We start from the raw sequence: 26,180 nt of genomic DNA, 5'->3' as shown, positions 1-26,180 counted from the left end.
CTATACATAGAGAATCCTAAAGATGCTACCAGAAAACTACTAGAGCTACTCAGTAAAGTGGTAAAGTTTCAGGATACAAAATTAATGCACAGAAATCTCTTGCATTCCTATACACTGACGATAAGAAATCTGAAAGACAAATTAAGGAAACACTCCCGTTCACCACTACAACAATAAAAAAGTCAAATACCTAGGAATAAACCTACCTAAGGAGACAAAAGCCCTGTATTCAGAAAACTATAAGACACTGATGAAAGAAATTAAAGATGACATAAACAGATGGAGAGATATACCATGTTCTTGGATTGGAAGAAACAACATTGTGAAAATGACTATACTACCAAAAGCAATCTACAGATTCAGTGCAATCCCTATCAAACTACCACTGGCATTTTTCACAGAACTAGAAGAAAATATTTCCCAGTTTCTATGGAAACACAAAAGAATAGCCAAAGTAATCTTGAGAAAGAAAAATGGAGCTGGAGGAATCAGGCTCCCTGACTTCAGACTGAACTTCAAAGCTACAGTAATCAGTACAGTATGGTACTGGCACAAAAACAGAAATAAAGGTCAATGGAACTAGATAGAAAGCCCAGAGATAAACACACGCACATGTGGTCACCTTATCTTTGATAAAGGAGGCAAGAATATACAATGGCGAAAAGACAGCCTCTTCAGTAAGTGGTTCTGGCTTAGCTGATTCACCTCAAGGAGCACCTGGAGAACATGTGACTTTCTGATATAAGCCACAAATGTTTATACTGTAGGGGAAAGTTGAGTACATGACTTTGTGATTTGGGATTAGGCAGCAGTTTAATCTTTAACCAAAACTCATGATTTTCCATGTCATTTGCTCTTGTATTTTTACTTGAATGATTTTGAGCAAGTTGCTGAACCTTTATGTGCCTTGTTTCCTCATCTATACAATAGGATTGATATACTACATAACTCATAGGTTTGTTGTGTGGATTAAATAATATCCTTATGCGTTAAAAAAAGTGGTGGTGGGAAAACTGGACAGCTACATGTAAAAGAATGAAATTAGAACACTTCCTAACACCATACACAAAAATAAACTCAAAATGGATTAAAACCTAAATGTAAGGCCAGACACTATAAAACTCTTAGAAGAAAACATAGGAAAAACACTCTTTGACATAAATCACAGCAAGATCCTTTTTGACCCACCTCCTAGAAAAATGGAAATAAAAACAAAAATAAACAAATGGGACCTAATGAAACTTCAAAACTTTTGCACAGGAAAGGAAACCATATACAAGACGAAAAGACAACCCTCAGAATGGGAGAAAACATTTGTAAATGAAGCAACTAACAAAAGATTAATCTCCAAAATATACATGCAGCTCAATATCAAAAAAACAAACCAATCCAAAAATGGGCAGAAGACCTAAATAGACATTTCTCCAAAGAAAATATACAGATTGCCGACAGACACATGAAAGTATGCTCAACATCACTAATCATTAGAGAAACGCAAATCAGACCTACAATGAGGTATCCCCTCACACCAGTCAGAATGGACATCATCAAAAAATCTACAAACAATAAATGTGGAAAGGGTGTGGAGAAAAGGGAACCCTCTCACACTGTTGGTGGGAATGTAAATTGTTACAGCCACTATGGAGAACTGTATGGAGGTTCCTTAAGAAACTAAAAGTAGAACTACCATATGACCCAGCAATCCCACTACTGGGCATATACCCAGAGAAAACCATAATTCAAGAAGAGCCATGTGCCACAATGCTCATTGCAGCACTGTTTACAATAGCCAGGGCATGGAACCAACCTAGATGTCTATTGACAGATGAATGGATAAAGAAGATGTCGCAACTACATACAATGGACTATTACTCAGCCATAAAAAGAAACGAAATTGAATTATCTGTAGTGAGGTGGGTGGACCTAGAGTGTGTCATACAGAGTGAAATAAGTCAGAACAAGAAAAACAAATACCGTATGCTAACACATACATGTGAACTCTAAAAAAAAAAAAAAAAAGGTTCTGATGAACCTAGGGGCAGGACAGGAATAAAGACACAGATGTAGAGAATGGACTTGAGGACATGGGGAGGAATAAGGGTAAGCTGGGATGAAGTGAGAGAGTGGCGTGGACTTATATACACTACCAAATGTAAAATAGATAGCTAGTGGGAAGCAGCTGCATAGCACAGGGAGATCAGCTTGGTGCTTTGTGACCACCTAGGGGGTGAGATAGCGAGGGTGGGAGGGAGATGCAAGAGGGAGGGGATATGGGGATATATGTATACATATAGCTGGTTCACTTTGTTATACAGCAGAAACTGACACAACATTTTAAAGCAATTATACTCCAATAAAGATGTTAAATTAAAAAAAAAAAAGAGGCTGGGGGATTTTAACATATAGAAGTTGATGCATCAGTCAAATAGGTTTTTATTGTTATTGCTTTCAACTCTAAGCTTTTGCAACATATTTCCAGCTTCTAAACCAATAGTTTTCAAAGATATTAATTTGGGATAGCTCTTGGTAGCACAAACAGAGCTCTTTTCTAACTAGGAATAAAGAGGAAACATGTAAGGAAGATCAGAAGGTACTACAGTGAGTCCTGGGGTAAACAGATCTAAAAGATTTTATAACGATAAATGGGCAAAACCAAAGTCTGAGAGGGTAACTTCTCTCCTCAGAACCTCCATGACTACTGATTTCATTAGGATGAAGTTCAGTCATCTCACCATAGCTGAAACTCCTGCTTCTTCTGGTCTCACCCACCGCTGCCACCTTACCATGTACCACTGTTTCCTTCATTCTGAACCATCTATGCTGGCATTCATTTCCCCCTTCCAACATGCCCGTCTTGTTTCTGCCTTAGTACCTTTGTCTAGGAGTCCATTCTGCTCTTCATTCTCTTCCTTCAGATCTTCTCACAGGTTCTCCCTCTTATCATTCAAATTTCATCTTAAAGGCCACCTTCCTCAGTAAGGCTTCTCTGATTACTCTAAGGAAGCCATCATCATTACTCTAAGATACTGATTACTCTAAGATACATTACTCTAAGATACATGATTACTCTAAGATACCCCACCATCATCATTAATTATTAATTACTAGTTTTTTTCCTTATTTTTAAATGTATTTTGTGTTTATGTCCATTAGGATAGAAGCATCTATAGGGGATGGAGCTTATTTTCTTGTTCTTCACCATATCCCCAGCAGAGGAAACATTTGTTGAATGAATGAGTGAGTGAATGTCACCCTCATCCACGTTTGGGAGCATAGAATCCAGATATGCACAAACCCCTCTAAATATATTGGAAAGCCAGATGTTCAAAACATTCACCTTGGCCAAATATTAAATCTCCTCCTCACTAAAGTTTTTTTTTTAACATCTTTATTAGAGTATAATTGCTTTACAACTCACTAAAGGTTTTAATCAGAATTACTTTTCTTCTCACCCCCCAAAAAAGCTTTAAAATAATTTACAAACCATAGAATTACTTGCCTTGAAAGAACAACTAAAGAGCTTAGTCCAGTTATCCCACTTATTGCTTCATATGCCACTGCATTACTCGTACTAAGAGGTTTTCTCATGTCTACATGAATATTTCTGGTAAGTGAGGACCGCCCCCCACCACACACACAAGATAGTCCAATTTATCTTCTGACAACCTCCAATGTTATAACTGTTGCATACAGGAAAAAGTAAACTTCCTTTTATTCTTTCATTTATTCTGTCATCACACATATTGATGACGTAGGCATCTTGCCATGTGTTATGCACTGTGCTAGCTCTGTGAAGGAATATGAAGGGCTACAGTACAGTAGTGAGTAATAGAAGCAGTCTGTTCCTCCACAGAGTGTTCAAGGAGGCTGTGAAGATAGACTTCGTGTACATAATTACAAGAAAAGCACTAGAAAAGAGGTAGATGGTGCCGTTAGAACCCATAACTGAGGGATGTAGCCTGGACATGAAGGGAGGGCTATGTGTGTGCATGTGTGTGTGTGTGTGCGTGTGTGTGTGTGTGTGTGTGTGTGTGTGTAGTCTAGAGAATGAATCGGGGGTAGATAGGACAGGGAGGAGAGTCAGTTGTGTTCTTGAAGAAGGAAGGGTGGTTCCGAGCAAAGAGAAAAATGTTTCTGAAGATTCTAAAACTTTGAGCGCGCTGCTGAGACTTCAGCATCAAATCACATGGACACTTGAATGTCATCTTCCTCAAAGAATTCCACTGTGGCTGGAGCAAAGACCAAGGGACAAGGAGATGTGGCTGGAGGGAGATGAATAACAAGATCATTCAGGATATGCAGGCTGTCTATGATTCAAACTTTATCTAAAGTGATGCCAAACTATCAAAGGGGTATAAGCAGAGGAAAGATATGACTTGGTGGAAAGCAAAAGTGAAGTAGGGACATGGGTTATGAGGCTGTGGTCATATTCCAGGCAAGAGATGAAAATGTCTTGGACTAGAGTGGTGGAGAGTTGAGATAGAGAAAAATTGAACAATGAGAGATATTTGGGAGGCTGAACCCACGTGTTGATGCTAGTTCCCTTTGCTCAATTACACAACCTAAGGAGCTTCACACCTTCACTTGACCACACTTCAGCTCTTTGAAGGCAAGCATTGCCCCTCCTCTCCCTTATTGCAAGTTGTATTTATCTAAGCAACACAGCTGTGGTCCTCCCAACTGTCATTCAAACACCACAGTCTGACATCCTCTATTGTTCTAGTTACTGTAGTCCAGATACATCCCGTCTCAGTGTCTATTCATGGTGTATCTCATAGTATGTCCAAGTATACATTCTCAACCCTCAAGTGGTAAAAAGGGCAAAAGAATAATTGCTGGGAGAGGTGAATCAAGAAGACTGAAAAATAAAAGAAATAATCATCTGGTTCTGAAACCTTCAAGAACCAATCATATTCCATTCGACCTCAGGGCCTGTTTTGGTAACCAGCATACATTATACTTTTCTGCATAATGAGATATGACACAAAGATTAAGCAATAGATCTTAAACCTAAAACAAATTTAAGAAACAGTGCTTAGTGAAGCAAAAATTATTCCTGTCTTAAAAGATGGGCCTGTTTTTCTTGTGATCACAGAAGGAGGTGATTTCTGAGAGCAGATGCACAGCCAGGTCCATCAAAAATACCAGTCACAGAGACACATTCATTTTGAACCAGCATATTCTGTTGACATCTCCCCAGGAGAAGGAACCAGAAACTGGCATTAACTTTAGATCTAAGCTGAGACTGCAGCATGAAATCATATGGACACTTGGGTGTTATCTTCCCCAAAGAGTTTCATTGTACATAAATTGCAGGAAACCTGACACACATGTTAAAATTTACTATGGTTGAATGAGAGTCAGGGAAAAACAAAAGGAGACAAATGTTGCTTCCATTAATAACATCCATTATCACCTGATACATGTTTTGTTCTCTTGGGGTTATTTCCTGACACAGATTTTCACACCAACCAAAATGTTGTATTTTCAATGGAAATACAGTGGATGTATTCAACCACGGAGAAGATCTGGCTAAAATAAAAGAAAACCCTCTGCTGTGGTTTTTGTTTTTCTTTTTAATTTGGTATTTGCCTTTGTCTCCATCACCTCTGTGCAGTCAGGCACCCATCAGCACCATTGATAGAGTGTCAACTTTGATCAAGAACCTTGAGGGATGCCTGTTAAATAAGAGCATCTCAGGACACTGGAGAGAACCCTTGGTGCTCCACAAGCTCTGGTGTCTGTCTTAGCTCACAAGGTGCCCAGATTCACTCCAGGAGTGAGAATCCTGGAACCTTCTACTTTTCTCTGCATGATCATTTCTAACTTTGTCCTAGTGTTCTATGTGTAGATGTTAAAAATGAGAGTTGAGAGAATGCCATGCTTATACATTACTGGAGGAAACACAAATTGGTACATACTACTGGAAAAGCTACCAGAAACCTTAAAAATGTCCATTCTAGTTATCCAATAAGATATCTTCTGGAGAACTATCTTAAGGAAACATTCAGAGACTGAAATTGTATGAATGAAGAGAAATATAAGCTGCAACATAATTACTATCAAGAGATGAGGGATAAATTATATAATTTTTTAGTTACTGTATAGCCATCTAATTGATGCATTGTTATATACCCCGTACAAAAAGATATTTTCAAAGGCCAAACCTCTGAGGCTCTGGCTTAAATGAAAAAGAGAAGATATGAAATTAAACACCATCATACCAATTTTGTACTTTTAAATTATATATGTAAATATACACACATGTATAACAAAGTTAAAATCACAGTGGCACATGGTAGGCACATGATAAATTAATTGTTGAAAAATGAATATACAACAAAATCTAAATTGTGCATATGTTTAGGAGATTGATTTTGGGTGGTTATGTTTCTTCTTTATACTTTTCTATGTTTTCCTATTTGTATACAATGAGTAGTTAATTCTTATAGTCAAAAGCCTCCACAAGGTGAGTTAGGGAGAATGCTATTTAATATAAGCAAAGTGTCATGGGGAAATTGAAACAGCTTTCTCAAGTTTATGACAGTATTAACAATATGGCTAAGACTGCAGTATGAACATCTTTCCTTCTGGGCCAGCTAATTCCCATTGAACAAAGCAGGAATATTTCTGAATTATTCCCTGAAAACAAACCCTAAACCCTTCTGATCCTTGTTAAATGACAGAAGACTGGGTTCCATGCAGGTACAATTCCTAGAGAATCTCATCTCAGCTGTAAGACCAAGGTCTTAGTCCTGGACACAAATACAAATATCAAATTGTGTGCCTTTGGTTTCCTGCTATTGAGAACTCTGAGCAGAAATGTGTCACTGGAAGAGCAGAAGACAGGCAGTGTGAAGTACAGTTTCCAGTTGAAGTCTTCCCTGCAATATAGCTGACCTGTCTCTTGGAGCTCACTTGGGACACTATATTTTAATGTCTGTCAAAGTCATTTGACTGGAAGCTTGGTTTCAGAGACCAACTAGCAGTATAATTAAATAATAATAATAAGGACTATATCGATTTCAAGATCATTGTTTGCCAGATACTATGTTTAGTGCCTCCTGTGACTGATGTCATAGAATCCTTACAAAAACTTTCTGAGATAAGCACTATTGTTATCCTCATTTTTCTCAAAGAGCACGTAGCTAGTACATGACGAAGTAAAGACTCAAACCATGATCCGTATCATTTATGGACACTGGTTGTTTTTTGTTTTTCTAACTAAGACTTTTTGGAGCAGTTTAATGTTGACAGCAACACTGAAGGGAAGGTACAAAGATTTCTCCTGTGCCCTCTGCCTCCACACCTGCACAGCGTCCTTCCTTTTCAACATCCCCACCTGAGTGGTACATTTGTTACAGCGATAAACCTACATCATAATGACCCAAAGTCTGTAGTTTACATTAGGTTCACTCTTGGTATTGTAGGCCCTATGGGTTGGAAAAAATGTATAATGACATGTATCTATCATTGTGGTATCATAAAGAGTATTTTCATTATGGAGAAACAACTTAACAGTAAATTATAAGAAAGTAGAATAAAATGTAGAAGGGAAATTTTAGCATGAAGGCATTATTTGGAGTGAGAGAATCAAGGGACATTTTCTCTAAAGAAGGGACATTGGAAAGAATTTTGAAAGATGCTTTCATATATCTCTATGTTAAAGGGACTTATTTAACTAGACCCATTTCATCTTTTAAGTCTCAGTTTAAATGGCATTGCTATAGCTGGGAATTCAGTATCTGTTCAGTTTAAAAAATAAATGTTTAATATTGCCATGTGAATATAAAGCTCCCTAAAAGTACTTATTGAAATTTTCAGATTTTTGTGCCTTATGGAGTTTTTTACACATAGTAGGTGATCAATAATGATAATAATCTCAACACTAGATACCAAAAAAATTTTCTAGATACATTTAGAAAAAGTGTGCTGGGTTTCAGATTCCTATCCATATATTCCTCAAACCTTAGGGATTTTTTTTTAAAAAAAGGAAAAAATCTATTATGGAAACTTAAAAAAGCACATCCAGAAAATTGCAATTAAGTTTTTTAAATAAATGAACGTAGCACATAAGGCCTTTCTCCATAAATTGCCAATTACTATGCTTCAGCCCCTTGGTTATAATCCTGACTAGAATTACTTTTGCTTTTGGAGCTAAATCCCTAGAGTCTTGTGTTCTTGGTTGGTGCAGACAGAGTAAAGTTATTGCACGTAAACCTCCTAAATTCTGAATACAGTATTTTCCCACTTACTGCCCTCACAGGTCTATAAGGTAATGGGAAAGAAAAAAAAAGAAAGAAAGAAAAAAAAAAAGATAATGGGAAAGAAAGAAAAAGGAGGCAGTTTGAATACTGGGTTCATTAAAAAGCAAAAGACAAAGTCATTGTAGCATCTTGATTAATCAGATATAATGATGTTTTCCTGGAGCTTCAGAAAATAAATTTCTGTAGACTTAGGTAATAGCATAAGCAGAAATGGAAAAACAAAAGCATTTATTTAGAAACTTTGACCACCTTACCACCATAACTAACCACACTGATAAGAAACCTAAAGCAAAGGGAAGTGTTCTAAAATCCGCTTAATAAAATCACATACTTAGAATATTAGATCGCATATCAAAAGTCTGAGACCATGGTTCTTGCTTCCCAAGGGACCTGTACTGTCTTGAGAACATAGCTTCACACGGCTGCACTTCCTTTCTCCTATGCTAATACAGTGCAGTGCTTCATTATGGAATAGGTGGGAAGAAACAATCGAAAATGTGAAAGTGTGATATCAGTATTGGATAAAAGATTTTAAATTAGATGAAAGGCAGCAACACTCTGGCCTGTATAGATGCCTTCTGTCCCCCCTCCCCAAGAAAAAAACACACACACCAAAAAAGCAGACAAACAAAACACTTTCACGTGAGTGAAAATGACATGCATTTGGGCTCACTGCTTACATACATAGAGGCTTTGAATATTAATTCAGATGTACTCTGACAGTTTACAGCACTGAGTTACATCACTTCTGTCTCTTTGTGGAGGCACTGACACTGTCAGTCAGTCCTATATCTACCTGTGTATATGCTGAGGCTGAAATAGAATCTAGGAGAGCATTCCATGTAAATTCCAGATTCTAGAACTCGTCAGATCCTACCATTTCCCAGTCAACATTACTGCCCCCTTCAGAAGCATAATTCACAGTTTATCGACTTCAAGGAAAGAAATGCATCTTGCTACTGTGGTCACTGACTAGGCTTCAAGATCCCATTAGAGGAGGAGAAAAGGTGTAAGTGTGTGCCTTTCTGTGTACCCATGTATCTACTCAAACTTCAGTTTAGAAAGCAAAACTTCTAAATTGCCATGAAAAAATAGGAAAGTTTTTATATATGCACACATACACCCACACACATTCCACTTTCAACTTTGTCATTTTGGGCAAAGAAAAAGAGAAGTGAGAGCTAATGGTGATGATAATGATTCTCAACCACCGTTAAGTACTGCCCATCTTCAACCTATTACCCAAAAATCATCATCATCATTCATAAAACAGAAATTAATGGACACATCTTGAATCTCATACTGCAAAGTCCAAGGTGTTTTACTTGGAACTTGTAATTGACATGTGTGAAATAATATATGGTGGTTTCATGCTACAGAAGGGAATTAGTGAGGTTTAATTAGCATTTAGTGAGTGATGCCAATCACAGAAGACAACATATATCGTCCAGTGAAACATACAGCTTCTTGTATTCTGTCATGACTAGTGCCTTTCATTTGACCCCCTCCCTATTTGCCTGTCCCAGCTATCTTCTCCCAAAAACCTTGAACCCACCTGGAGCTGGTAGGTTATTGTGTGGCTGACTTCTCACTTCCCATCTGCAACTGTAAGAGCTGCAAAGGCCCCAGTCCCCCAGTGACAGTGGATCTCAGAAAGTCATTACATCCCTGACTGATCATGGTAGTCAGTTAGATAATTGTAGAAATAAGCATTTAACAGGTTAGTTTTTTAATCTGTGTATCCTTTAAAGCTGCAAAGAGAAAAAGGCCTAGGATTTTATTTATTCATTTATTTAACAAATGTTTATCACACATTTTCTTGTACGCGGTCCTGGAGACCTAATCTCCATTCACTCTTCTTCATAAGCATTTACCTAGAGTCAATTATCTGGCATTAAAATCATGCCATTCAAACACTACTAGTGTGATTTTTTTCTCTCTCTCTTTTCTCTCACTCTGTATTTCATGAGTCTTCTGCATGGATGTCCTCCTCCTCTTTCTTTGCCTAACAAAGTGCAAACCACTCTTAAAATCTCAAATCCAATCCCAAGTCCATGAAGTCTTTTCAGATCACCTCAATGATAAATGAACTTTCCTTGATCACCCATCCTATTAACTTTATTATTTATACCACTCATAATGGACACTATATAATCCCTTTCCCTTGATTGTGGGCTGGACCTAGTGACTTACTTTTAATGAATAGGTTATGGCAAAAGTGATGAGATGTCACTATTGAGATTAGGTTATAAAAGGCTATGACTTTCCTCTTACACTCTCTCTTCACTGCTCTCTATCACTTACTCTGATGGAAGATGGTGCCATATTGTGAGCTACCGTACAGAGATGTTCATGTAGGAAGAGACTGAAGGCTTCCTCAGGCCATAACCAGAGAACTGAATCCAGTCAACATTCTCATGAGTCAGCTTGTAAGTGGGTAAACCTCATTTGAGTGTTGCGATAACCATAGCCCCAACGTACCATCTTAATTATAGCCATACATGAGACTCTGAGCCAGGGGACCTAACTTATCCATGAATGGATTTTTGACCCACAGGAATTGTGAGATAAATATTACTTCAATCCACTAAATTTTGGAACTCTGTTACAACAGCAAAGGTACCTAATCCAATCCTTCAATTGTAACTCCGATCATATAGTATTTCATTCATCAAGTATTTAGTGGTATCTACTCTTCTTTCTGCCAGGTTCTGTGTTAGGCAAGATGAATCAGAGAGGAAAAGAGGAAGGAGAGGCAGAAAAATATTACTGTTAAGAAGCAAGATCCAAATAAAAGTGTAAAATAGTATATATGTTTTTATATTTTCTATATTATTTGCTCAACATTGTTTTTGAAATTCATCCACAGTGTAGCATGTAGCCATAGTCTTCCCATTTAAGGTACTGCCTAGATTACAGGTACTTTGCATTTTGGCCACATCAATGGCAGACATTTTTAAAGTGGATTTAAAAAATATTTTACCCAGAATATGTAGTTCTTTCAGTTGCAAAGTGATTTAGAAAAACCAGTCCATCAAAGGGCTAGGAACAAAAGTCCTCTAGAGGTTTCATGTGTATCCTTAACGCTTACTAACAGTGTATCCTTCAGAATTTCTGTATTCTGTAAATCTTTGGGGGCAAAGGGGTGGCTGAGTATGTAAGGCAGTGGGAAGAAGGGTCCCACATCATTCCATCTACATTATCCTACTTTTACATGAGCTTTAACTTGGGAAAAAATGATTTGCTGAGGGAAAAGAAATTAAACTGAAAAAAAAAATTAGTCCCAGCCATTGGGAGGCACCTAAGATGGTTTACACTGCCTTATTGAACTGGATTGGGCTGAGCAATTACTTTCCTAATATGTTTTGTGTGGGCTTCCTAGAATATACAATTCGTGAAAAATAACCCTCAAGCCTACTTTGATAATCAATCTTAAAGCCCCCTCTGAATCCTCAATTTGTTGAAATGCCCAATTTACTAATGTTTTTCTTAAACCAATAATCTGAAGTGTGGAAATGCCTGAAATATAACAATGGAATATATCAATGTTTTCAAAGTTGCCCTGTCTTTGAAATGGTACAAAAGCAGTTTCATATTGTAGGTGAAAGCAGGTTTGGTTTTTCCTTAAGGCAAGTAGAAAGGTGTACTTGAGACACCCAGGATGGAGAACGTAGCGTCAGTATTACATTGAAATTCTTAAACCTCCAGGCAGATTTCACATTTCATAAAGGACAGAATTATTTGAGAGGAGAAGGCTAAAGTAAGGAGAAATAGACCTAATCCCTGCTGCCTGTCTCCCTAGCTAGGATCCAAGCATTGCTTTTAAATTTATGAGATCAGAACATCAAAAGATAGCAGATAAATATATTCAGATAGAGTGGAAATTTTGACATAAATTTAGTGAATTGTTTTTCCCCTCAAGAAATGAGTGCATGTGTTTTACAAGATATTACTTAGGACTTGATTTACATAGAGACCCATTTATTTAGGAAAGAAGCAATAAATAAGTTTCCAGAGAAGAGCATCAACTCAATCAGATGCTCTAGAGCTGCAGTGTCACTGCTTATCTGTCCCCTATGCTCCTATCAGAGGATAAATAGATGACTTCTCAGAGTGTCCCCCACTGAAGAAAGGCCATGGTGGGGCATCCAACAGCACCACAGAGGGACCCTTCCCTTCTGTGCACTTTCATGAAAGGGTTAGGATCTGTGGGCTGCTGAACTCTTTTCAAGCATAGGACAGAGGTTGGGTTGTCCAACAGAGCTTGTAAAATGTTTAGGATATAGACTCTACTTGGAAAGCTCCTAACAGCTTCTTATCTGGTCTGTGGGTAAAAACACAGTGAGGGTTTTTTTTACACAAAAAATATCGTAGAGCAGAAAAATGAAAGTATAGAATGGTATGCATCGCTGTGGTTAAATATCAAAATAAAATGTTAAATGGAAACAACAAACAAAAAAAGGAAGTTGCAAATAGCTGACATTTATATAAAAATTATGAAACACATAATAATAGTTTATATTGTTTATCAGTATATTCCCATGTAGTTAAAGTTCAAAAACATGCTTATGAGTGATTCACATCATCTTGAAGATAATGGTTAGGAAGAGAGAGAAGGGAAGAAGGACTATGGATTTTCCTTTTTTTTTTTTTTGCGGTACGCGGGCCTCTCACTGCTGTGGCCTCTCCCTCTGCGGAGCATAGGCTCCGGACGCACAGGCCCAGCGGCCATGGCCCATGGGCCCAGCCGCTCCGCGGCATGTGGGATCCTCCCGGACTGGGGTACGAACCCTTGTCCCCTGCATCAGCAGGCGGACTCCCAACCACTGCGCCACCAGGGAAGCCCTGGATTTTCCTTTTTTATAATGTTTTATATCTTACTTTTAAAAAAGAGTCAGCTGAGACAAATGTGACAAGTAGCAACGAACATATGTTTTATCTTGGGAAAGAGTACATAGATGTCTATAATATTATTTATTTATTTTTGCTTTTCTGGGTGTTTTAGATGACTTATTATTAAGCTTTTAAAACTAAAAACACAGGGCTTCCCTGTGGTTGGCAGTGGTTGAGAGTCTGCCTGCCGATGCAGGGGACACGGGTTTGTGCCCCAGTCCGGGAAGATCCCACATGCCACGCAGTGGCTGGGCCTGTGAGTCATGGCCACTGAGCCTGCACTTCCGGAGCGTGTGCTCCACAACGGGAGAGACCACAACAGTGAGAGGCCTGCGTACAGCAAAAAAATAAATAAATAAAAAATAAATAAAAATAAAAACACAATTTTAGTGATAGTCCCTTCTAATAGAATGTTCTGTGATCTTAGAAATGATCTAAATCTGTTCTGTCCAATATGATAGCCACTAGCCACATGTGGCTACTGAGCATTTAAAGTGTGGCCAATGCAACTGAGGAGCTCAGTTTTTAATTTTATTTAATTTTAATCTTAATATCCATATGTGAGTAAAGGCTATTTTATTAGACAGAATATAAGCTCTAGAATATAAGCTCCATAAAAATTGCAGAATTGGTCAGTCTTCATTAACTATAATTCCAGTACCTAGAACCAGACTCTGTACCAGGAGGTGCTCCATACATAGTTTCTGAATTAATGAAACAGTGAGTCCCAGTGCATATTTTCCATTTTCCTCCTGTGAGTTGGTTGACAAACATATGGTGTCACAAATTCACCAAGCCTAGAACTGTTTGTTATTATCCTATAAAATCAATAGTTTCTAGTAGCCATCATTTTTCTACCTATACTAAACAATTCTTAGTGCATATTTTAATTAGACTATACTGATTATTGTGCATTAATTTAACCTTATTCTGTTCCTTCTACTGTGCTATGATCTATTTTTTAGATATTCGGTCTACAGGGTAGGGCTAATATCATACCAAATATCTCATTGACAAATTTTTAGAGGTTTACAAAAATTATGAGTACTTTAAAAATCTGAGCTCCTGAGGTCCAATAAAAAATAGACAAATAAATGTTTACCAAAAGGAAGGGCATACCATGGACCAGAGAAATTATCAATCTAATGTGAAAGAAAACAAAAGTTGACAAGAAACAATGTAAAAATAATCTTTAAAAAACATGCAAATATTAAAAGTAGGTTTAATTTTTGACTAAGGAGGAAATAAAAGATGGGGATAAAAATTGTGACCAAAAAGATATGGTTGCTCTTATTCCTCCATTCTACTTCCTCTCAAAAATACTAAGAGATACATTTTGTGGTGTACAAATTATACATTGATAAAACTGATATAAAGATGCTGGGAAAGAACTGCATGTGAAAAGATTGACTAAAGTCTGAAAAAGCTAACACAAGTGAAATATAGATGAAAAGAAAGGAAAGAAAATGGACAACAATATCTCAGATGACAGAATGTCTTTTCAATTCCCTACCCAAGAAGGAAAAATGTTAAAATAGGAAGCTGTCTGTCTCAAAAAAGTAGGTCAGAAAATTGAAGGGACAGAAATAGTTCAGCAAGGGTAATTTACCTTCCATTTTATGTTTGCATATGAAGAAAGTGGGTAGAGGATAAAGAGGAAGATCCCTGTTGATGGGGAAATGACTTGGGGACCAGTGGACATACAGTCAAACTTCAGCTATGTCTACATCAATAAGGATGTATTAAAGTGCCATTATTTATTGATTCACAGTAGCCACTGGCCAGATGAGGTGAAACTGACCTAGAAGGCAGAAGACTCAAGAGAAACAATATCAGTTGAATGGAACTGATTCCCATTAATGCAAAGAGGGGTTAGGAAATGATTAGAAACCAATTTCATAAGATCTTTTGATTGTGCATAGCCAGTAAAATAAATAAAGGCATAAATAAAAGCAAAATGTTCCACTTTGTGGCTCTCTGAAGCCATTGTCAATCAAAGGAGGAAACTTTGCTTGCAGCTGTAAGAAATTGTTTAGCTTTCCCTAAAAGCATTCTTCAAAGGTCTCTTTAAATGATCGTGCTACAAAATAAGATGGGGTAGGGGGAGAGCAAATTAAAGTGATTCTAAGAACTACATATTTGGTGAAAGTCAGAATGTAATGGCAGGTTTCATCAGAGGGAAGTGCCCCAAATATTTCTGACTACCTCAGTCCTTGAAGCAAAATTCCAAATTGAGATATGGAATTGCTTGGACCAGGTCACTCCACAGCCCTACTTTGAAAAATCCATTCAAGAGTTTACTAGTGCAGATGTCATGTATTTCATGTGGAAAAGGGCCCAGATGTGGAAAAGCACTGCCTTCTGGTTACTCAGTTTATTAAGACATAAAATGTGATTATAATATGCCTACTTACAGCCTAGGCATGAGAATTGAGAATTTATTGGATTTAGACTAGTTACACTTTAAATGATAAGGAGGTGGAATGCATTTGAAAGAGGAGAAAACAAGCTTTGGTACAAATTTCTCTAAATGTTACATTGAAAAACAAGTTAATAAACTATTTGGACTATTTTGTTCATCCAACAGAATTGACTAGTTTATCATGTTTATTAAGCACCTAGTATGTTTCAAGACATTGTGATAAATATGCAAAAAACAGAGACTTAAATAAGAATAAAAGTAGTTAATATTTATGATTTTGCACCACATGCCAGTCACTATGGTAGGGCCTTACATAAATTATTTCATCTAATTGTCACCACACTCTGAAGAAGACATATTATTTGTCCTCTTTTTTTTTAGGAGAAAGAAACTGAGGTTTAAGGGGATTGAAGAGTGTGCCCAAGTGAAAAGCTGTTATTTAAATCTAAGCTCTAGTAGATTCCACAGACATGTACTTCTCATTTATCCACATTGCTCTTCAAATAATGGGATTTCAGTAAGGATAAGACCATCTTTGCTCAAAACTCTATGATCTAGTTGCTGTGTGTGTGTGTGTGTGTGTGTGTGTGTGTGTGTATAAAACAGTATGGCTTTGCCTTCTAAAGCATATATAGTGACAAAGATTTACTTCTCCAAAAATTTACTTTTTTACTTCAGATTGTTACTAAAGTCTCTAAAATACAAATAGATTGTCACTATTGATACATCATAAACTATTGACATTTTAAAGGATAATAGTTACAGAGAGATCTTCAAGATAGCAGAGAAATAAGACATGGAGATCACCTCCCTCCCCACAAATACATTAAAATACGTCAACATGAGGAACAATTCCTATAGAACACCTACTGAACACTGGCAGAAGACCTCAGACTTCCCAAAAGGCAAGAAATTCCCCGCGTACATGGGTAGGGCAAAAGGAAAAAGAAAATACAGAGACAAAAGAATAAGGACAGGACCTGCACCTCTGGGAGGGAGCTGTGAAGGAGGAAAAGTTCCACAGACTAGGAAGACCCTTCACTGGTGGAGACGGGGGTAGGCGGGGGGAAGCTTCAGAGCCACAGAGGAGAGCGCAGCAACAGGGGTGCAGAGGGCAAAGAGGAGAGATTCCAGCACAGAGGATCGGTGCCGGCTAGCACTCACCAGCCTGAGAGGCTTGTCTGCTCACCTGCCAGGGCAGGTGGGGGCTGGGAGCTGAGGCTCGGGCTTCGAAGTTCAAATCCCAGGGAGAGGACAGGGGTTGGCTGCGTGAACACAGCCTGAGGGGGCTAGTGCACCACAGCTAGCTGGGAGGGACCCAGAGAAAAGTCTGGACCTGCCTAAGAGACAAGAGACCATTGTTTTGGGGTGTGCAAGGAGAGGGGATTCCTTCCATGTCTGCCCACAGAAGGCAGAGCACCACCTAAATGAGCTCCAGAGACAGGCATGATCCACAGCTATCAGCTCGGACACCAAACATGGTCATGAAACGCTAACGCTGCTGCTGCAGCCACCAAGAAGCCTGTGTGTGAGCACAGGTCACTATCCACACCTCCCCTCCTGGGAGCCTGTACAGCCTGCCACTGCCAGGGTCCTCTCATCCAGGGAAAACTTCCCAGGGAGAACACACGGCGCACCTCAGGCTGGTGCAACGTCATGCTGGTCTCTGCCGCCGCAGGCTCACACCGCATCCCGTACCCCTCCCTCCCCTCGGCCTGAGTGAGCCAGAGCCCCCGAATTAGCTGCTACTTTAACCCCCTCCTGTCTGAGCAAAAAACAGATGCCCTCAGGCGACCTACATGCAGAGGCGGGGTCAAATCCAGAGCTGAACCCCAGGAGCTGTGCGAAGAAAGAATAGAAAGGGAAATTTCTCCCAGCAGCCTGAGGAGCAGCAGATTAAATCTCAACAATCAAGTTGAAGTACGCTGCATCTGTGGAATACCTGAATAGACAACCAATTGTACCAAAATTGAGGCAGTCGATTTTGGGAGCAAATGTACACTTTGGGTTTGCTGTCTGCTACTGATTTGTTTCTGATTTTTATGTTTATCTTAGTTTAGTTTTTAGTGCTTATTATCATTGGTGGATTTATTTATTGGTTTGGTTGCTCTCTTCCTTTTTTTATTATTATTTTCATTTTTAATTTTCATTCTTTTTATTTATTTATTTTTCTTTCTTTTTTTTCTCCTTTTTATTCTGAGCCATGCAGCTGGCAGGGTCTTGGTGCTATGGCCTGGTGTCAGGCCTGGGTCTCTGAGAAGGGAGAACTGAGTTCAGAGCATTGTACCACCAGAGACCTCCTAGCCTCATGTAATATCAATCAGTGAGAACTCTCACAGAGATCTCTGTCTCAATGCTAAGACCCAGGTAAACCCAATGGCCACCAAGCTCTAGTGCTGGATGCCCCATTCCAAACAATTAGCAAGAAAGGAACACAACACGACCCATTAAAAGAGAGGCTGCCTAAAATCATACTAAGTTCCCAGACACCCCAAAACACACCACCGGACATGGCCCTGCCCACCAGAAAGACAAGCTCAAGCCCCCAAAACAAAAACACAGGCACAAGTCCCCTCCACCAAAAAGCCTACAAAAGCCACTGAACCAATCTCACCCACTAGGGGCAGACACCAAAAACAATGGGAATCACAAACCTGCAGGCTGCGAAAAGGACACCCCAAACACAGTAAGTTAAGCAAAATGAGGAGATAGAGAAACACACAGCAGATGAAGTAGCAAGGCAAAAACCCACCAGACCAAACAAATGAAGAGGAAACAGGCAGTCTACCTGAAAATGAATTCAGAGTAATCATGGTAAGGATGATCCAAAATCTTGGAAATAGAAGAGAGAAAATGCAAAAAACGTTTAACCAGGACCTAGAAGAACTAAAGAGTAAACAATGATGAACAACAAAATAAATGAAATTCTCTACAAGAATCAATAGCAAAATAACTGAGGCAGAAGAACAGATAAGTGACCTGGAAGATAAAATAGTGGAAATAACAACTGCAGAGCAGAATAAAGAAAAAAGAATGAAAAGAATTGAGGACACTCTTAGAGACCTCCAGGACAGCATTAAACACACCAACATTCGAATTATAGGGGTCCCAGAAGAAGAAGACAAAAAGAAAGGGACTGAGAAAATATATAAAGAGATTATAGTTGAAAACTTCCTTAACATGGGACAGGTAATAGTCAATCAATTCCATGAAGCACAGAGAGTCCCATATAAGATAAATCCAAGGAGAAACACACCAAGACATATATTAATCAAACTTTCAAAAATTAAATACAAAAAAAATTAAAAGCAGCAAGGAAAAAGCAACAAATAACACATAAGGGAATCCCCATAAGGTTAACAGCTAACCTTTCAGCAGAAACTCTGCAAGGCAGAAGGGACTGGCAGGACATATTTAAAGTGATGAAAGAGAAAAACCTACAACCAAGATTATTCTACCCAGCAAGGATCTCATTCAGATTCGACAGAGAAATTAAAACATTTACAGACAAACAAAACTGAAGGGAATTCAGCACCACCACAAATGCTAAAGGAACTTTTCTAGGCAGGAAACACAAGAGAAGGAAAAGACCTACAATAACAAACCCAAAACATTTAAGAAAAGGGTAATACAAACATAAATATTGATAACTACCTCAAATGTAAATGTATTAAATGCTCAAACCAAAAGACATAGACTGGCTGAATGGATACAAAAACAAGACCTGTACATATGCTGTCCACAAGAGCCCCACTTCAGACCTAGGGACACATATGGACTGAAAGTGAGGGGATGGAAAAAGATATTTCATGCAAATGGAAATCAAAAGAAAGCTGGAGTAGCAATTCTCATATCAGACAAAATAGATTTTAAAATAAATACTATTACAAGAGACAAAGAAGTACACTACATAATGATCAAGGGATCAATCGAAGAAGAAGATATAACAGTTGTAAATATTTATGCACCCAACATAGGAGCACCTCAATACATAAGGCAAATGCTAACAGCCATAAAAGGGGAAATCAACAGTAACACAATCATAGTAGGGGACTTTAACACCACACTTTCACCGATGGACAGATCATCCAAAATGAAAATAAATAAGGAAACACAAGCTTTAAATGACACATTAAGCAAGATGAACTTAATTGATATTTATAGGACATTCCATCCAAAAACAACAGAGTACACTTTCTTCTCAAGCACTCATGGAACATTCTTCAGGATAGAGCATATCTTGGGTCACAAATAAATCGTCGGTTAATTTAAGAAAATTGAAATCATATCAATATCTTTTCCGACTAAAATGCTATTAGACTAGATATCAATTAGAGGAGGAAAATAGTAAAAAATACCAACACATGGAGGCTAAACAATACGCTACTAAATAACCAAGGGATCACTGAAGGAATCAAAGAGGAAATCGAAAAATACCTAGAAACAAGTGACAATGAAAACACGATGACCTAAAACCTATGGGATGCAGCAAAAGCAGTTCTAAGTGGGAAGTTTATAGCAATACAATCCTACCTCAAGAAACAAGAAAAATCTCGAATAACAACCCTAACAACGTGTAAATCTCGAATAACACCTAACTTAGGTGTCCATTGACCGATGAATGGTTAAAGAAGATGTGGCACATATATACAATGGAATATTACTCAGCTATAAGAAGAAACGGAATTGAGTTATTTTTACTGAGGTGGATGAACCTAGAGTCTGTCATATAGAGTGAAGTAAGTCAGAAAGAGAAAAACAAATACCATATGCTAACACATATATATGGAATCTAAAAAAGGAAGAAATGGTTCTGACGAACCTAGTGGCAGGACAGGAATAAAGACGTAGACGTAGAATGGACTTGAGGACACGGGGAGGGGGAAGAGTAAGCTGGTATGAAGTGAGAGAGTAACATGGACATATATACACAACCAAATGTAAAAGAGATCGCTAATGGGAAGCAGCTGTATAACACTGGGAGATCAGCTCAGTGCTTTGTAACCACCTAGAGAGGTGGGATAGGGAGGTGGGAGGGAGACACCAGAGGGAGCGGATATGGGGATATATGTATACATATGGCTGATTTACTTTGTTATACAGCAGAAGCTAACACAACATTGTAAAGTAATTATGGTCCAATAAAGATGTTAAAAAAAGTTTAAATAATGGCTAATAGTTACAATTTTAGTGAATAAAATTGAAATGAAATATGAATAAAAATGCATGCTTCAATGAAAAAAGTAACAGGCTCACATTATATGAGAGGAATGGACAAGTGCTGTAGAAGTTCAGAGAATTCTTTAAAACTAATGGCTTTTTCAAACAAAAAGAAAAAGATTAACATTTGAGTTGAAAAATGAATACAGGCCATGAACTGCCACTTGAAAAAATGGAAAATAGACAATATGCAATAATGTTAGAGGCCACATGTTAAAAAACAAAACAAAACAAAATTCACTGAGTGCTGATGTCATTTTTTTAGCTCTCAAATTACTAAGCTCTAAAGGTGATAAGTACATAGAGATAAGGCATTCATAATCTCCTGGGGAGAGTGTAAATTGCTGTAATCTTCTGGGATAGACATTGGGGCAATTTGCCATTTGTCACATTTAGTGATAGTATTTAAAATGCTTATACCCCCTTTTCCAAATGTTTTCAATTCTATTTATTTATGCAAAGGAAATTATAGGTACAAATATAAAATGTTGGCTAGAAGAATATCACAGGGTTGTTGAGAAGTAAAATATTGGAAACAACACAGTGCCCAACAAAAAATATGAAGAGCTTAATTAAATATATGTTCCAATATGATAGAATAATGGGATACTCTGTAGACATTAAAGGGAGGTTCTTGAGAAATATTTAAGAAAATGAGGAAAAGTTCACATTTAATTAAGTGAAAAGTGATATATAAAATGTTACAGATCTCCTAATCTCAATTTATATTCATATATATGTATATATTATTAATTCATTATGTAGACATATTAAAATATTAGTAACTGCAAGCAACAAAATATTAAGAGTTTTCTCTATGTAATAGGATTGTAGAAATTGTTAATATCGGATCCTTTTCATTTTTCAAGTATTCTGAAATTTAAAATATATATGTATATATTAAAATATTAAATAATTATTAAATTATTTTTATCTCATAATTAGTAAATTTAAAAATTAAATGAGAGGAGAATCAAGGGTACTAAGAGATAAAACATTTCCAAGCAAGGCTTCATGGATAAGATTTCATTTGGAGTACCGGATTGCTGGCTAAGATACATAAAAGACAGTGCAGAAAAAAAGAGATGTTCTGAATAAAAATAATCAGCAAAGATAGAATATTATAGAGGATGCTTATGAACTTAGAATAGATCAGCCAGGAAGAGGACAGAAAGAGCATTTAGAATGTTTAGAATGTTACTAGAATTAGAGTAAATGCAAACTCTATATAACCACATTAAAGGACAAGGGACCTTGGACGAGTAGCATTCAGTTGATTATCACCAGCCCAGATAAACTGTGTACTCCCTTATCCATTCACTCAATGATTTATTCACTTAGAAGTATCTCGAATACTTACTAGGCACCATGCCCTGTTTTATTAATTTATTTATTTTATTGAAGTATAGTTGGTTTACAATGTTGTGTTAGTTTCAGATGTACAGCAAACCGATTTAGTTATACATACATATATATCTATTTTTGTCAGATTCTTCTCCCTTATAGGTTATTACAAAATATTGAGTGTAGCTCCCTGTGCTATACAGTAGGTCCTTTTCGGTTATCTAATATTTTATATATAGTAGTGTGTATATGTTAATCCCAAACTCCTAATTTACCCCTCCCCACCATCCCCTTTGGTAACCATAAGTTTGTTTTCTATGGCTGTGGGTCTATTTCTGCTTTGTAAATAAGTTCATTTGTATCATTTTTTTTCTAGATTCCACATAAAAGTGGTATCATATGATGTACGTATTTCTCTGTCTGGCTTACTTCACTTACTTCACTTATGATAATCTTTAGGTCCAACCCTGTTGCTGCAAATGGCATTATTTCATTCGTTTTTATGACTAATTTTCCATTGTATAAATATAGCACATCTTCTTTATCCATTCATCTGTTGATGGACATTTAGGTTGCTTGCATGTCTTGGCTATTGTAAATAGTGCTGCCTTGAACATTGGGGTACATGTATCTTTTTAAATTAGAGTTTTCTCTGGATGTATGCCCAGGGATGGGATTGCTGGATCATATGGTAACTCTATTTTTAGTTTTTTGAGGAACCTGCATGTATTTTCCATAGTTGCTGCACCAATTTACATTCCCACCAACAGTGTAGGAGGGTTTCCTTTTCTCCATACTCTCTCCAGCATTTATTATTTGTGGACTTTTTGATGATGGCCATTCTGACTGATGTGAGGTGATATCTCATTGTAGTTTTGATTTGCATTTCTCTTATAATTAGTGGTGTTGAGCATTTTTTCATATGCCTTTTGGCCATCTGTGTGTCTTCTTTGGAGAGATGTCTATTTAGATGCTAGGAAATATGAATGATTCAAACTGAGGTCTCTACTTCCTTAAAGAGTTTGCAGTCTAGGACAGAAATAATCTTATAACTTTTATTTTTTTTCTCTTCCTGAATTCCACCCTGAATCTCAAAGAAACTCTAGGATCCTGTTCTGTCCAGTTGTAATAAAATAATCTATGTCTATAAAAGTTGTCCATTTGTTCAGTGAAAGGGAACTTCATGTTCCATCAAGTAAATGAAGCAACTAGGCCCTGATTTTGCCACTCGATACATTCCAGTCTCAATTATTGAGTCCTCACTGTATCTTCTTGCCTACCTCTTAGATACAAGCTACTTCTCACTGGTCTCCCAGCTAGATCACACCCTTCTAGTCTGAACTGTCCTTTCCCAATCTCTACCTGACAAACTCTACTCATCTTCTACAGTCCTATCATATGGTACTTTCTCAGATCAGTCGCTCAACCATTATCCTTCCCTCATTCATACTCTTAAGCCACTTTATTTATTGAACTTATATTTGACTTTCTCCTGAGAGCTCTGCAAACCCCTATATTCAAGGTATTATTGTATTATATAATTCCTTCCACAAAGTGCAGTGAAGAACAAATGAAAAATTTAAGTGACCCTATAAGACCCTTAATGAATCTATAAACATGGGATTAAAGTAATTTATAATACTATTAAAATAAATTCTGGCTGGATAACCAGCTGAACAGCTTTATCAACTGACTTCTTATTCGTTTATATTGTTAATATAGAACAGTGATTTTCAAACCATTACTCAGTCATAAAGTCAGTTTAGTGGGGCACAATCAGCATTTTTAAAAAAAAAAAAGGAATAGAAAAAGAGAAAGGATTGGGGAAATATCAGAGTATATGACCTACAGTAAAAGCAAGTATTGTGCTATTGAAGTTCTGGTTCATTGTGTGTGTGTGCATGTGTGTGTGTTTATTAGATTGTGAAGAAAAGTTATTTTTAACATAGGTTATGGATAAAAAAGTTTGAAAGCCACTTATATAAAACTTGTGACACATTCCCGTCATATATCCCCACCCATAAAGGAATGTGACATGTTACTTCTTAAATTATCCAGCATTCCTACACTCTGTAAAAAACCAGCATTTTCTTAGACTGCTTACTTCTCCTCACATTGTCACAAACACTGCAGTTGGATTTCTTTGCAAAGATAAAGTTTTTATTACTTAATGTGGGTTGTGAGCATTAAGGCCATGATGAGATGTAGATACTGAGATGTCAGATTTGCTCGCCCACTAGATCAGTTATCTGCCCTGTTCTCAGACCAACCCCAAAGTCTGAGAAGTTCAATCCATGCTTAAGCAGAGTCATAAATTACCCTAGTTTGTGGATCTCCAATGCTCAGGAATAGTTGCAACCGCAAATAATGAATTTTCCAAGATTTCCTGTGGAACTTGTCAAATTATGGTATGTCTGCATGGGCTGGGAATTGAACTCATTTAGGGTAAGAGACTATGTCTTTTTTTATAGTTATATTCATAGCCATGACCAGCACTGGCTCATAATAAGTGCTTAGTATTTATTGAATGAATTACACTTGAGAGGGATCCTAATTGAAAAAAAAAAAGATAAGAAATACCATTTTTGTACATTTTCAGTTATAGAGTCTAGTCACCATGAATGTTTGAAGTATTTTTAAAATTACCATTAGCAATTTCTTGATTGGCAATACCTAAAAATATGAAACTAATTTGGAAAAGCTAAAATTACAAGAGGAATTGGTATAGTTTCCAAGTAGTTAATTTACAGCAAGCAAACATCTTCCTTATTGGAAAAATAGTGGAATCAGAAAATGGAAACAGTAAGCTCGTTAGCTTCATTTCACCTAAAAAAAGGTAAAATGTGTAAGCGGCAAATTGGGTCAGTTTTCCAAGTCCATTACAGTTTAAGGTCCCTCCTTCCCCCACCACCCTGTTTTAATGGGCTGAAGTGTTGTCGCTAACCCAGGAAAAAAAATTTAAAGGATAGTGTTTTAATGTATATATTCTGCCCTTAAAGAGTGAGTGAGCTTTAGAAACAATCACTATAGTGGTCTAATTGCCTAGGACTTAGAATGAGATCTTGGGAAGGGAGGCAGGCAGAGGATAGTTGCATCATGCTTGCCAGGCACCAAGGCAAGAGGTTCTTTGAATACCAGCTCACCTGCAGCACAAGACTTCCTAAAGAGAAATTAAACCTGTTTCAAGCACTTTTGTAAATGCCTCACCTGAATCTTTACTGGGACTTTTCAAAGCCAGGGAAGCAACATAGCAGGTTACAAACTCCAATATCTAAAGAGGCTAGGCAGATAAGGGGTTGAGTATAAATGGCATTATTTGTGATTATTCAATTCATGACTATTAGAGAATTTGTGTGTGTTTTATTTGCTCAAAACATGCTTAAGATACCATTAGCAATAAGCATTTGTAGCTTGCTAAGTAATCACACTGAGAGAAGAACCAACTTGTCAAGAAAAAGTTTCTATCAAGAAAACTCAAGTTGAATCATTTCAGGAAATAGATGCAAAAAAAATTTAATTAAAAATAATTTCATGATTGGACAATTATGCAAGTATAGACAGGATTGAAGAAAACAATTAGAGATATAAGACAGCCAGAGAATGGCAACAGTGGGAATCCATTATCAGCCCTAGGTTTGAAGGAGCAGGAGGGGGAAAGGTGTTACCAGACCCAGAAGAGTTGGAGCCATGCAGGAGTGGCTGGCTGGTAGATGCAAGGACTGCAGAGGAGCATAGTCACTGCCAGCACCATAAGAAAGCAGAAGGGAGGGCAAGGGAGGAATAAATGCTCTACCCTCTGTCTCCTCCCACTCTCCATTCTCCTATCAGTGTCTCCCATTGGTCCAACTCAACCAGAGACCAGAGGACAAGAGCCTAGGCCATTCAATGCACAGAGGTCAGCCTTCCTGGGACAAAGAGCAGGGAAGAGAAGGGCAAGATATAGCTGATGGAGGCAAGCTGAGAATGACCATTAAACCCAACAGTATTCTTTTTGTCTATAAGCTTTGCAAGAGTTAGATTGACCCAAAGGACCT

Source organism: Orcinus orca, chromosome 3, assembly GCF_937001465.1.
Source record: "Orcinus orca chromosome 3, mOrcOrc1.1, whole genome shotgun sequence".
Classification (NCBI taxonomy): domain Eukaryota; kingdom Metazoa; phylum Chordata; class Mammalia; order Artiodactyla; family Delphinidae; genus Orcinus; species Orcinus orca.
This window is presented reverse-complemented; position numbering follows the sequence as displayed.